The sequence below is a fragment of the Hesperophylax consimilis genome, chromosome 12 (genome assembly GCF_061612785.1).
Source record: "Hesperophylax consimilis isolate HC1 chromosome 12, BYU_Hcon_1.0, whole genome shotgun sequence".
Classification (NCBI taxonomy): domain Eukaryota; kingdom Metazoa; phylum Arthropoda; class Insecta; order Trichoptera; family Limnephilidae; genus Hesperophylax; species Hesperophylax consimilis.
In genome coordinates, this window is record NC_142847.1 from 8776708 (window position 1) to 8791662 (window position 14955).

Below are 14955 nucleotides of genomic sequence, written 5' to 3' on the forward strand. Positions count from 1 at the left end.
AAAATGCCTGGAAACACTCTTCCGGTGTTTAATAACATTTTAACCTTGCGGTTTGACTTATAAATTAACATATTATTATACATGAAAGTAACATAAACCTTAAGTTAAATAGCTTTAAATTCATTAAACTTCTAACTAATACTATAAAACAAAGCTTTTCAAAATAAACGAACTAGCATTTTCACATTTACAGGTATTACGAAATATCTTGTTCAGAGTTGGGGCATATACTCACTGTGCGGTAGCGTAACCATAAATTTATATAATACTACGTGATATCTTATAACTCACTATGATATTATTAACAATTTCTACAAGACTATACAAAGTTTATACTTTTATTATTTTTGGTACAGTTGTTTAGAAAGAGTCCTCACACTCTTAGACTAGTGAGACTATGGCTTCCCCAATTATTTTGGGAATGTTTTGAGACTGCGGAAAGTGATAAGGGGAAGATGATGGGAATAGGGAGGTTAGGAAACTACATATTCCTCTTCAGATCTTGTCCTCAAACATAGCTAAATCTATTTCTGTTATTAAAGCTCCTCTGGATCATCTCCTTGGTCTTAACTTTTGGCTTCCTATCATCCGGCTTTCTTTCGAAGTGACCAGACCATCGCAGTCTTTGGTACCTACAGAACCTTACAATGATGGTCTCGTGATTTTTTTAGGTTTTTGATTCATCTTCGTCCTGTAAGATCCAATTTCTACCTTGGTCCAAAGATTTTTCGTAGAATTTTACGCTCAACGATTGCTAACTTTGTCTCATAATTTACAACCGTAGGAAACAAATGGTCTAATTTTCGTTTTTTTAAGTATTTGTAACCGCAGTTGTCCCTTACAGAAATGGTAGCATCTGCTTCCAGCAAGTAAACGGCTTTTTTAGCTCCTCTGTTGTCTTCTTCAGTGTATTTAAGAAATATACATGTAAACGCGCAACAGAAGAGAACATACTGCTTGTCTCATTAAAGCACTAAACTGACTCCGATGTATCTATTTTGTTGTACCTATCAAGGTACGGTCCGTTTCATGCAATTAAGATCTCAGACCCAGGTTAGAATAGTTGGGTCCCTGCAAACACGCACAATTTACTCAAACGTCTACATTGTCTATTGTTTCATGGTGCAGGAATTGATTAAATTGTTCCTTTGTCTATGCAAATAGAAATAACAGCGAACTACAAACAAAGTACCTTTGTCTAAATATGCAAATGCGGATTTGTAAAATAACTTCACAACGCCTCGGAGTTGTAGCTCATTAGGAGTTTTGGCTTCTTTGTTGTTTTTGGAATTTAATAAGTTAAAATACAATTAAGAACTGTTTTGGGAATACAAATTGTAGTTTTAATTATAAAGTGCTTCAGTAGTTACTACCCGTCTTCACTCGAGTTTCAAGATTTAATATACAATTGAAAAATTGAGAAAAAACAATATGACTTGTTTTACCTATTTTTGTACAGTTAAGTGGATATTTAAAAGGCTTATGATGGAAATGATATTGCGTGCTGATAGTTGTTTCCTTGGCATTAGATATTCCAGACAGAAAATGCTGTAAAAATTTCATGACGCCAGAACTCAACGTTCGGGAGTTTTTGCTACTTTTTACAATCAGATGTCCACTTAACTATAACGTATGGTTGATATTTTATAAAAAAAATACGTTTTTATAAGTTGTGAAAGAGAATCTGTTAAATTTTCTCGAAAGATAGGACTTGAAGCAACAAAACTTATGTACCTGTATTTTTATGGCGAAATTCTGACTTCATAGAAAAAGTATTAATTGTTCTTTTAATTATTACAAAATATAAATCAAATATCGTTAATCCAGCACTTTTTCATTCACCTTCCTAGATTTAGTTCTAAATTATTACTCTCCTTTTCCGGGAAGATCCACAGTTTCTTCGGAATATTCCGCCTCTAAACTGAACCGACCACCAATTAATCTCTCAGTCCAATATCTGCAGCCTCCCATCTGAGATGGGCTGTCACGGACCGGTAATAGCATGTAATACGGGACCTAACTAGATTGACCCTCGTCCGACCAGTCAGATTATCAAGTCAACGAAAACAACGAAATAAATCGCCAATAAAACTATCCATAAAAACAATTAATTTCACCGTCAGGTGGTTTCTTCGTGAAGGTTCTGATTTTTCTACTTAAAGCTATTAATCTGTAAGTACCTACTTGTAGCGCTTAAATAATAAAGATATACATATGAACAAAAGCTTAACAAAAGTAGGCTTAATAATAATAGAGGAATTTAAATCCCCGAGGCGTGTGTGTGGTGAAGCCATGTACGACCTTATTATGGATGAAGAGATTGGCCTATTTGTAAATTTCATTTTAGCGATGTGCTAAAATAGACCAAACCATGATGCGGATAGCGTAATGTGTCGCCTACCTAAAACATTTTGTTACTTATAGCCTGATTGTAAATTTTAGTTTTCAAAATGGTATGTTTACCCTGTATGATTGTTTGTAATTTCTTCTTTGTAAAAATATTTTTTTGTTATTTTCTATTTGAAGGTACTTTCACCGTTAATAAATACATAATGAACAAGATTAATACATAATGAACGAAGAGTGTTTTAGAAGAATATATGTCTTGCAAATGGAAGAAAAAGTTGTGGATGCCTCTGGAAGAGATTACACGATCAGGAGAATTTAATAACACTCGAGTCATGGACTGTTATGTTGAAAGTTGTATATGTTAAAAGTTGGAATATCAAAAGTATGTATGGAACGATGTGAGAATGCGAATAAGCTAAGTCCCTCATCCATGCACATGGCACAAGTAACAATTTCATTTTTATGGTGGCAGAAGGGAGAATTCGAATATTGACAACTTATTCGAAACCAGAGAATTTTTGTTTTTCAGTGAAAATGAAGCAGGGGCAGTGTACCAATATAGAATTGTGTGGTATACCACCCTATCTGTCTACCCTTGCGGAAAAATGGCATAATGGTTAATTAGATTTAGTTAACGTTGGTACCAAATGTGCATTGATAGAAGATTCACTTGGCTCAAATGCTAAGTTTATTCATAAAAATACATACAGTGCTTCTAATCTGTATGCGTTTCAATTAACGATACCAAATCCGAATAAATAATGTATAATCATATTACCTACAATCAATATAAATGTAAATTAAATTATCTTAACCATTTAAGAGGTAACAACGTCTATTGATTTATTTTTAATTCGTCTTTTTATATCATTTTGACACTTGGCGGCATTTTCGTCAGATCTGTATAACCTGCACCCAAAACTTTTATCATTTTTATTATTTAATATCAAATCATAATAGAGTTTAATTGGTGCTAACACTGACGGCTACATTTCAAGGACGCCTGGTAGCGTTGCTTTTTGCAATCATTAACTGGCCATTTACTTTTTGCTTTTGAGATGATTGATGAGCGAATCTTTTTTGGATAGAGTCATTAATCCGATATCGCATTTCCGGCATTTTGCATTGTATTATTTAAACATTAATATCATCAACAAAGGTCATATCACATTACTATAGATAGGATTATGCAAATGTGAAGCAGAAAGGTTTGACCATGTGTCTATTTATTATTAGTACTCTAACTACAATACAATAATTGTAGTTGATTAATTAAGGGGTGTTAGATTCCCCGAATTTTAGATGCCATAGTTTCTCTACCGTAGGGACTCTTGTTTTGTAATTACATTTAAAAAATCTATCAACTTGTCCACAACCTGATCAAACAATTACTCCGAGAAACAAACATTTAAAATTTACTGCCACAAATTAGTAGATTGCCTCAATAGAAATTAGCTAGAATAGTGACTATTTGTTTAGTGTATTAGTTAATAAACCAGCATTTACAAAATTACCATCCATGATGATCATTTTCTATTTACCTAGTGATTAATATCTATTTACCTAGTGATTGTTTTCGACAGATATAGATATATAATTTTGAGAGAACTTTACGTCCCTCTTGTGTTCAAAAGATTTAAATGATGAAGATTTAGGATTTCCCATCTTCATCAGCTATAATATCTTAACTTTTACCCAGTTCCCTATTTCATTTACGGCCGACCATAGATCAATCACTCTGATAATAGAGTGTTCCCCATCTATCGATTGTACGCGTCTGTGGTATATCACGGAGGCCGTTTAACCTACATATTCCCACGATAGCCTGTTTTCTAACAGGTCTGTGTATTATACAACTGTTTTTGATAGCGGTGCTATAACTATTCGTATAACTACCTCGATTCAGTATTAATCAATTTGGTCATGTCTTTCCCGAGATGGAAACTGTTTAATGTCTTCAGTGTAATTTTCCTGCTATTGGTAGTTCTATTGAACTCAAGTAATATCGTCATCCAAGGTAGGATTTGGTCTCGATACAATTCTCTTCCCCGCAGTTAGTCCACATTTTCCTCGACTTCCCCGATGATGATTCTCCGTATCCTGTCGTCTGGCATTCTTGTATATATGTACTTAGTATCATCTATATAAAATCTTAAATGTGTCTCTAATCTCTGTGAAAGTGAAAGTTATTCAACCGATTGCTTTGAAATTTTGACACAACTTGGCATTCGAATACGCGTGTGTTTTTATATACCTATATTATATAGATGTCACTTGTGACAGGTAAAAACAGACTTTAAAAAAAACAGCGCCATCTGTCAGACATAAAAGCAACACGCGCTATTGTTTCTATGTCTGCATAGACAGACTGACCCACAGCAACGCATGGCGGGGAACAGCTAGTAGTATATAAATATCATTTATCCACATAGCTGAATATTACCAAAAATACACCAATCTGATTATTTATTGTTTTTTGAACATTTAATGATTTCGATCTTGGTATTGTGATTTTCGTGTACACCTTGGCAGCGCGTATGGCCAAATCTTCCACGATAGAGAAGGTGGATGACGTCTTAAGAATCCTTCATTCATAGCAATGATTCCATCCATTGCCGAAAAAAACCTTTTGAACCTTCTCAAAACCTGTGCTCAAATTTTCATTAAATAAAAAATATATGTATTGAAAAATGGTCTCATAATTAATTCTCTTCCAAAGTGACCATAGACCACAGAACACAACATCTGTAGATAGTATTACTCAATTTGATAATAGTGATCACCATCAGCACTCTCCACTCTCCACTTGATGGATTACTGTGAAAGAAGCATACCTACCTCACAAGCTTCCGCCATTAGACGGATAAACCATAACCTGTATTTCGCAATGCATTTTCGCCATCCCATTCGTTTTATTTTCGCAATAATCCATTTGTTTCTATTTCCATCAAAACCAGGCAACCTTGAATTGAAAATACATGTTTATTTTTTTAACACCATACGAATTGATTTGATTTTAATGGCGCCAATTATTTTTAAGAAACATAGACATGTCCACGTTTTATTTGCTCTTGTTTGCAAAACATTAAGTGTTTAATTTGGTGTCCAGACATATCCGCGATCTTCACTGAAGATATAAACCGATAGAAGTATTTTGTGGGCCTATACGTTGTGCCGAATAAGCTCAATAAGCTAATAAGTTCTTCACATTTTGTGAAATTGATTTAAAAAACTTTAAATGCAGAAATTCTTTCTTGAGCCGATAATCAATTTCATTGGCGTGTCTGGGGTTGAAGAGTAAAAAGGTTTTATGTATATTTGCGACATTTAGCTGTCCTTTTAATTGGTATTTACGACACTTCTGGGGATTATCTTTTCAGTGGCGATCGTAAATTTAGAATCGGCTATATATATAATCTAAAATCTTTGACATATTTGTAATAAAATTTACCGCCAGTCGTGGGTTTTTGTTGGTAATTTTATTCGTCAGCTGTGTTGAAACATTATAGTTACAAGACCAATCTGTCAAAGGATATTAAAGATACCATTTTGTAATTTATACTGATGTTTATTATACCGACAGATTGGCATGGACAATGATGTTATATTATATTGGTCGTATAAAGTGTATAATGTCATTTAAACATGGAATTTGGATGAAGTTATTACAATGTATAGCTACCTATTATGCATTTTGAAATAGTTACGATCGGTTAAAATAAAACAAAATACTGAAGCATTCAGAAAGGCAATATTTCTCAATATCTTCCTTGAAACGATGTTTGCACCTTTGAGTACCATACAATGTTCTAATCAATCCTTCTTAGTCATGGATAGATGAATGATTAAAATCTTTCGAACGGTGGGCTCTAGAATCATAAAAATTACACATCATATTCTGTTTAGTATTTCTAGATCAACGCAATTATTTTCAGCTGGCTACGACACTTCCATCGTGCGCTATAGAGCTTTTAAATGTGCTCTTAACTCGCAAATTGTAGGTACCTACGCAATATTGTTTGTCTACATTTGTTGTGTGTTGAAACTTAGGCGAAACCGGGCAGTTAAACAATATATAACTAACAAAGTAAAGTTATCATTAACTGTTAAAATCAAATCATTCACTTTGAGTAAATCCTTCATATTTTTTTGTCTTGTTTGGAGTTCTTACGAACACGACTAAATATGCTAGCACGTGTTCTGACTTCGGAACACGTGCATTTGCCTTGATAATATATCATGACGAAACACGTGTTCCGACATCGTGATAATAAATTCGTAATTCACTAAAAGTTTATCAAAAAACCCGTTAATTCATTCGTTACGGCCTGCAATACTGTTTTTAACCGGATTACCAATAATTTAAATATATTCTTAATAAATTAGCAATACTCAATTTTCTCGTTGTATGAACATATTGACAAAAATATTTCTATGTGGAAGCAACACCCTCAATAATAATTCAAGTTTATGGGGTTGAATTGAATTTCCTATACATTACGTAGAAAGGCAGTGATATTTGGGTCGCTGAACGTATTAAGTCTGTCTAATATATATATATACCATACTGAAAGTGTGCCAGATATACAAGACTTGTGTGACCTTTCCGCTGGCGCCAGTTTCTCCTCCCTTCCACCCTTATAGCTTTATATTGTCTGAAGGTCTGGACTCTAGACTCCACTAGACTAGACTCTACAACTCTAGACACACCTCCTCTGGGTTTGTGTTTTTTAAAGGTTACGGCCGCACTGTGTAACCTTATATAATTATAATATAGGGTAGATTTTTATATTACGTCAATTTGGATCCGATTTGAGTGGAGTATTGATAAACGCTCTCCAAGTCATCTGTTGTTAGTTAAAATAATTTGTATAATAATTCGGTGATTTGTTGGGGTATTATGTTGCGCTTCCTACTCCTTTATCCAATGTTTCATACAGCTTCAATATTCATCATCATGGCAGATGTGTAGGTTGTTGTAAAAATAATGTTTATTTATGTAGAAGTAGGTATATGTATCTATACTATGTTGGTATTCATTTAAAACAACAATGTGCTAACAACTTTGTCGAGGAGAGTAAATATGAAGCCAATGTCCGGTATTTTGTTATTTTTTAGTATAAATAGCCATCACAATTCCTTATATTCTCATGGTGCTTTTTCCTCCATCCAAGCTAATTTCTTTAATTTTTACATCTCGTTCATTACACTTACATCGGCCTTGCATTATTTTCATTTATCCTCGTGCATAGTATAGCCGTACGTGGTTTTACCAAATATGTATATGCCTCAGGGATCTCATTTTGTACCTGCGGTATTTTAAGTACGATTCAATAGGTGGTTTTATACAAGAATTAAACTCACTTCTCTTGTAATATTTGGGTAGTGCCTACCTCTGAAATTCGCTGATGCCTTCATCAACTAATTGGCAGGTATGCATTACCTGCCTATACTTAATAAACAAACTCTCTTTCAAACAGGTATATTCACAAGAAAGAGATCATTAAACATGATAATTACAGTCGCGTAAAGTATACCTACTTTTCAAATTGTAATTTGGAAGTTTAGAAGATAAATACGACAAGCTAAACGTGTAGATTGCTGGGCTATCCAAAAGATAAATAATAATTCAGTGTTCATTAAATTATCGTATTTGGGTTATAAGATTCTGAAATTTGCAGCTATCGTCGGGTCCGCCTCATCCTATTCATAATACATAAATCCAAGCGAGCAGTGTCCGGTTTTATCTGAGACGTTTTCCCAAATTGTCCAATCATCTTTCTCCGCGCTTCTCCTCCACGTTTGGTCGTGGAATTTACTCTAATTGACCGTGTCATGTTGTTGAATTATTGCGGTGGCGACTTTATAAACTTAAACAACCGTTCGGGAGAAAGTCGGCAACATGGCCGCGAAAAGCAACATGGCGGCTGTATTTAAAAAAATGTGTTCTCCCGCCAAAGGGGTCAGGGTCATAGAGATCACGCTTTACTTTATGGTCGCTATTGTTTATGGTCTGGAATAAGAATAAGGGTGATTTAATGTTCTGCGCGGTCATTACTGAGCAAGCCAGATTGGCGGCAATCATTTCAAATAATGATTCTAAGCAAGTTAAGTACAACTTTCTCAGTATTTACTTGGAGATACTTGCAGCAATAATAATAATGTGATGAATTTGTCTGTAGTATTCTGTTTTACAGATTTTGCTATTTGTATATTCTTTCTGGCCTTTGTTATTTTTATCATTGAAGAAGAAAATTATACTAATAAAACTAAACGAAACACGAAAAAGAACAAGGCGCAGAAAAATAAAAAGATAACGGTCACAACTAGGAAATTATTATGACTGTACACAACGAGCAGAGGGTTAACATAAATAATTACAACTAAATAAAAAAAGTCTTCGTGTTAACTTTGGGGCCATTTTCTGAAGATTTGACATATTTTATGACAATTGAATTTTTAGGTTAGTTTATTTTGACATGTGATGAAAAATATGTTTTTTTTTGTTTTGATAAAATTTATCAACGAACAGCAAAACGACATCTACATGTTTTACCACAAAGTATCGCATATTTCGTGTACGTGCTGAAACACCCTGCATCCCTACCCAATAGAGAACTATAATAAGTCCTCAGAAGTGCTACAGATATAAGAATGTCTTATTATATAATATTATCTATGGTTATATTTACTTACTCGCAGACCGTATATTATGTGTATGCGTTCAAACAAAAAGACAAAAGGGGTAACCAGCGCCAGCGTCTGTAATGAGAGATTTACAAATGGCGCTAGGGCTAGATGAATGTTGGGGTTGGCCACAAATTGAAAGTTTAATAATAACTCAGCAGAGATATCGGGGAAGAATGTCGGTGCTGAAAGTGTGGCTTGTAACTTTGTGTATCCTGGAGAGGTTTTTGTGGGTACGAATACATATTATAAAGGCATAATTCCGATAGCTTCGTTGCAACCTCTCCCTCTTTCGACGCATGTAACGGAAAGAGAGGATTACGACGGAGCTCTTAGTGGCACGACCACTACTTAATCGTTTTTTCTAAAATCATAAATGTGTATACATGTAGAAGTAAAAACACCAAGGGAAAATGGATAGGTAGGTACTCATACATTTTTATATTATACCGAAAAGTACTTAGGTAGACCCGCCTTAATTTTTTTATATAAATTATTAAAAAATATGTTTGTACTTGTAACTTTTTAAGCAATGTCTTTTTTTAAATTTTTAACAGTTGTATGTGTAGGTAGGTATATATATCTTTGATATGTTACGTCACAAAAATACACACAATTCAAATAATGACAATCCAAATGTAATTACACAGACCGTTCAGAAGCCGATTGGATAAATGCGTCGAGTTCCAACCGGTGTCGTGGATTCAATCCTCTGCCAGCTTAGTCCTTCGCCATTGCACAAACAACATTTTCCGCTTAAAATGATGTTAGTAAAAGGAAATAAAATATTTTTGTCTCTATTTAAAAAAAGACGAAAAAATTGTGTGTTGTCACTTTCTAACGAAATGTTTTTGACCAATGTGTAATTAAATATTATTATATTAATTTGCTTATCAAGGTGTGAAATTCTTTGTCAGAATTAAAACGGTGTTGTTTTTTATAATTATTTGATGAATCAAGCAAGATCTTCACACGAGGATCATAATAGCTTAATTCATTGACTCATTCTTCACACATTTTTTCTTCTCCTGTTTCTCATCACACATCTAAATAACTTCCAAGTTGATATTTGTTATTATTATCTCATTATCTGATACCTAACACCACTGTTTCTATATTATATTATTCTGGGAGACGAATCACCTCATACCTCCCATGTCCTCATATGAACGCTCTTCTTATTTCTTTGTGGTATTAGGTATCATTGTATCACTAAAGCATAAGAATGTGTATAATTATTTTGGTTTTAGATTCCGTCGACCAAAATTAAGTCAGTTTTTTTGTTTGAATACACGAGGTTTAATAATATAACATATGAGCAATTCTGACTCCACCAAATTTCATTCTATCAGTTATTTTAGTTATTATTAAGACTTATACATGCATGCTTATTAGAGTATATTAGTGGGTATGTATTGTGTTTTGAAGCAAAAATAGATTAACCCTGTTTAGTTTAACAAAACAGATATTGCCTGTGAAGTTTTAAAACGCCACTGAAGTTTAATGAATATTAGAAAAGAATTTCAAACAGCAATAAAATGCCCGGGCTTTGCACGTAGTTTAATTTATATAGACAGTGACCTTCCTATTATTTTTAAGGCAAGAGTGCAAAATTTCATCAGTCTCGGAATAAAACTGTAGATTTGTATATAAATCAAATCCACGCCATCCGCCACAGACATTCTTATTTATTTAAAAAACATATATTAGTAAAAATCAAAAGAAAAGTTAAAATTTAAAAAAAAATTCTAAAAAACTTACCAAAATGTGATCAAATTATATGGCGTCTATGCTTCAAAGCTCATGATGGAAATGCCGTTAAAGCGTTGACGTTTAAAATACATAGTTGCATTGGCCTAGAAATTCAAGATTGAAAGAGCTGTGCTAATGTGAAGACTCCAAAATGATGAAAAAAACAAACAAATTTTATTTTAAAAGTAGATATCGGTAAGATTTGTGTACATTGAATTAATTAATATTATAAATAATAAAGATATGTGGACGAATGTTACGTAAACATGGGTTTGAAATAGCTACAAACGACTATCCCATAAATTCCCCTTGATATAAAAATGTTAATTTTAGAGTAAAAGCCGATAAACATGGATGAAAGTCGTGTCGTGTCGTGTCAAAGTCATGATTTTTCAAATAAATACACCAAGCGTCGCATTTCCTCAATTTCTCTCCAGAAACATCTGCCGCGTAACTACTAAAATAAACAAACGACGGTTAATTTAGATTCCAAATTAGAAAAATATTTAAAAATTGAATTATGGTCCTGCCACTGAGAGTTCCGTGCTAACCTCTCTTTCTGTTGCTTAGATCGTTTACGAGAAAGAGGGAGAGGTTGCAACGGATCTATCAGCTATGTCTTTACTACGCTTGTCTATAGTGGAGTTTGACAGTGACAGGGCGGGAAAGCGTGGTATATGATTACATAGTTTATGGCTCCCGCTTCCAAATTTAAAAAGAGCTTCGTATTACCACCGCTAAACGTTGCGGCAATTCATTATTTTTAATTTGGTTTATGGCCGCGCGACACTATTATTATTTTCAGCGCTGTAGTATAATATATTTTCTGATTGATGTAATTGATAATGATTTTTATTGGTGTTTTATTTTTCTCTCCCGCCTTTTTTGATAGCCGTGTTTAGGATTCACACATCTATTAAACACGTTTCAGTTAGTTCGAGATTAAAATGTTCATCGTTGACCGTTATTTATTCGTTCAGTCTTAAATTTTACATATGAAAGGTTTTGAAAACATTTTATGTACGTAAACAAATAGTTTGTTAGCTGGTGTTCGTTATGACCAGCAAATCCATTTTTACAAGGCTAGGGTTCTTTATTATTGTATCTCGCAGTAGTTGCTGGGATTTTATTATTTGTATAATGGCTGGCCTGGCAACTTCTATTTATTAAATATACTAATTTCGATTTCGATTCCGTCTGTCTGTGTGTGTAACTCTTTTTAAAGTTGTCTTTTTAAAAATTGGAAGTGTTTGTTTGGAGAATTCAAACAAGCTCTAAAGTAATTACCTGTAATAATATAATATTTTTTGAGAACATTATTTTAATGACCATTTTAAAAATTGGAACTGATTTGTCCAGAATTCAGACTATCACCATTGACGTATTATATATATTTAGATGAGACACGAAGCTAAAATACTGGTTCCACTTTTTTACGTCCAATTAGTTCAATTCGACCTCCAATGCTCCCAACGCTCTAAAACCGAACAACAGGAAACAACCGAATCCGGTTCCTGCGCACTGCTACTCGCGTGATAATATTGGAACACGTTTCGACGAGATATTAATACCTACGCAATAGCGCCTCTAGGACTATCCCGTGATTTTTCACGGGTATGAAATTAATGAACAGCCTTGTTAACATTTTTGCGCTATGCAGGAATCGAACCTCCTATCTCAAATTCAAATGCGTACACCACAACGCTACGGATATCTGTAATATTTTTTATTTGAGTGTGCTTTTTATGCTTTTCGTGGCTATCAAATGAATCACTCCTTTCTACATTTCCCCTTTGTCTGTGCTCAGTTGCCTCCCTCGGAAAATCAAAGTAGTCTAGTTTATACCTACCCTAAACCATAGACACGAGACTAGAGCGAAGGGGTGCAGTGAAAGGGGAGATTTGTAAAAAGTAATTGATATTGTGGATTGTTTCGGGTACGTTGCCGTGAGTGGATGCCACCGACTAAGGGGGTTGTTATTTTCCACGTATCTCATGCTTCGTAAGCTACTTTATTTTTGTTTTTTTTTCTATCCCTCTTTTACGTTGTTATGTTTTTAATGCCGTAGTGAAGATTTATAAAAAAAAATATTAACCGAATGTAGAGATAGGGATAATCGAACGATCTTCGATATTTCGAAGTAATAATACCTCGATGTTTTTGTTTCTTCCATCGTAAAACGTTGTCGCCAAGGGGGGAAGGGGTCATTAGTATTACACTACAAAGGGCTTCATAATCTTATGAAAGCTAAACTAATTGAGTAACTAACTAACCATCGCGCCGTTTCTCCACAGGGGTAGGCATGGTAGTGTAGAAACCTGTAACCGCCAACAACTCACTCTTGGCACACACTCATTGCTTCATTCACATTCATACATCGTCTCACACATACCCTCTGTTATTTTGACTGTCTGTATCTGGTTAACTTGATCATGTCATGTCTCCTGAAGCCTCGGGCTTCCCGGAGTTCTTCTTCCATTCACATTTGTACCATATATTCTTCTTACACTCCTTTCTTCGTTTATTAATGATATATGCCAAAACCATCTATGCGTTCTTCTCTTAATCTTACTCACTACGCCTTGCATTATTTGCGAATCTTTACATTTCTCAAACGATTCAGTCCACTTTTATCCTTCCTCTACCAGTTCCATGCCTCACTGCTATACATCAGGGTAGGTACCAATACTCTATTGTGAACAGCTTGCTTTGCTTCGGTTATTAAGAAATACATTGAAGTCTAAGTTTTGCTAATCATTAGTTTAAAGGATCATAAATAAAATTGTATGGGTTTTGAGTCTTGAATTTGAGTTTGTCGACAAAGTTACAATTTTCTGCCTGCTTTGGCGTTTCTGTGACTAAATAGATTAACACATCCCCATGTGCTTTTCTTGCCTTAAATACCATCTGATAATTGCCACAGTCATTAGCCACAATAAGCATCTTAGCTGGTCCAGCTACCCCAGCATCTCGCTAATGCCTCTCTCCCTTCATTCATCTCTTCACTTCGCCGGTTCTATTAACCCCTCCCCGATCTCCCCATAAGGGGGCCATTCAACTATTCATCCTCGTCATCAGTCAGGTACCGCTCCTACCCGCGCCTAGGCACGGTGGTCCCCTATCAACTTCAAGGTGAATGATGTGGGAAGTGCAGTAGAAAGAATCCCTTCAAATTCATTAGTGCGAAAGCTCTAATGACGTATCGCAGTGGAAAATTAGCAAAAGATTTGATAATGTCATGCGTCGTGAATCGGAGATTACCCATTACGGGGAAACAGCAATCATATTAACTATCGCGTAGGTTCCCAATTCATTATGATTATATCAAGATTATTAGTACTTATTGTGTACTCATTTTATTTACATATATTTTTTTTAAATCTGTGTATGTATGAGACCAACGTGCATCTAAATCAGAGGTTCCCAAACTTTTTGCCCCTTAGATCACTTGCCTGCCGAATATTGAATTTTCCTAAAACTATTAACGTCCCATGTGATAATCATTTATTTTTTTCGTAAAATGATTCCCTTCCCTTACCTGTCCAACAACCGGGTGGCAGTATAGTTCCTCTGTCTTTACACTGTGCAGACAGGGGCGCCCTTGTTAGGTATTACACCAAATGAAAATGAAGCAGGATAAGCAACGGGAATTTCTTTCTGTAGCTGGCCCTACAGAACTGCCCCTTAAGTTCTTTGTCAGTGCTTATTCCGGTCAGTTCTTCTTGTCACATGATATCCGATTCTTTAACGTTCCATTTCCATAGTCAAAATGTCCTCAAACATAGTTTTGAAGTCTGTGTGAAGTGCATTTAAATGTTAAAAGTCATTATTACCCTGGACGTTTTTCAAAAACAAGTTGGGGAACTAGGAAAATTCGCGGCTTCCAATGTGCAATGTTTTGCTTGAATATATTAATTCTGACGAGAAAAAGAACGTAGACTCTATTTATATACCTCAATTAACAACTTTACGAAATATAAAAATACAAATATCAAATAAGTAATTTCTCAGTCTATTATACATATATGTGTTAGGTCTATTATGTCATTTACGGAACTCCTAAATGTTGACTTGAGGTAAATGGGGGTCCGCTCGTATGTACCCCCATTTGAATCTCGTGGACCCCCAAATTTTTTTCTCGCTGACAAACCCCCAGCGAGCCGATAT

General features: G+C 34.6%; 1 protein-coding gene across 2 annotated transcripts in view; it reads left to right on the forward strand.

Annotated features, from left to right (window-relative positions):
- The window catches only part of ckn (CRK like proto-oncogene, adaptor protein), a 159644-nt gene that overhangs the window by 113989 nt on the left and 30700 nt on the right, over positions 1–14955 (forward strand). The window lies entirely within an intron of this gene.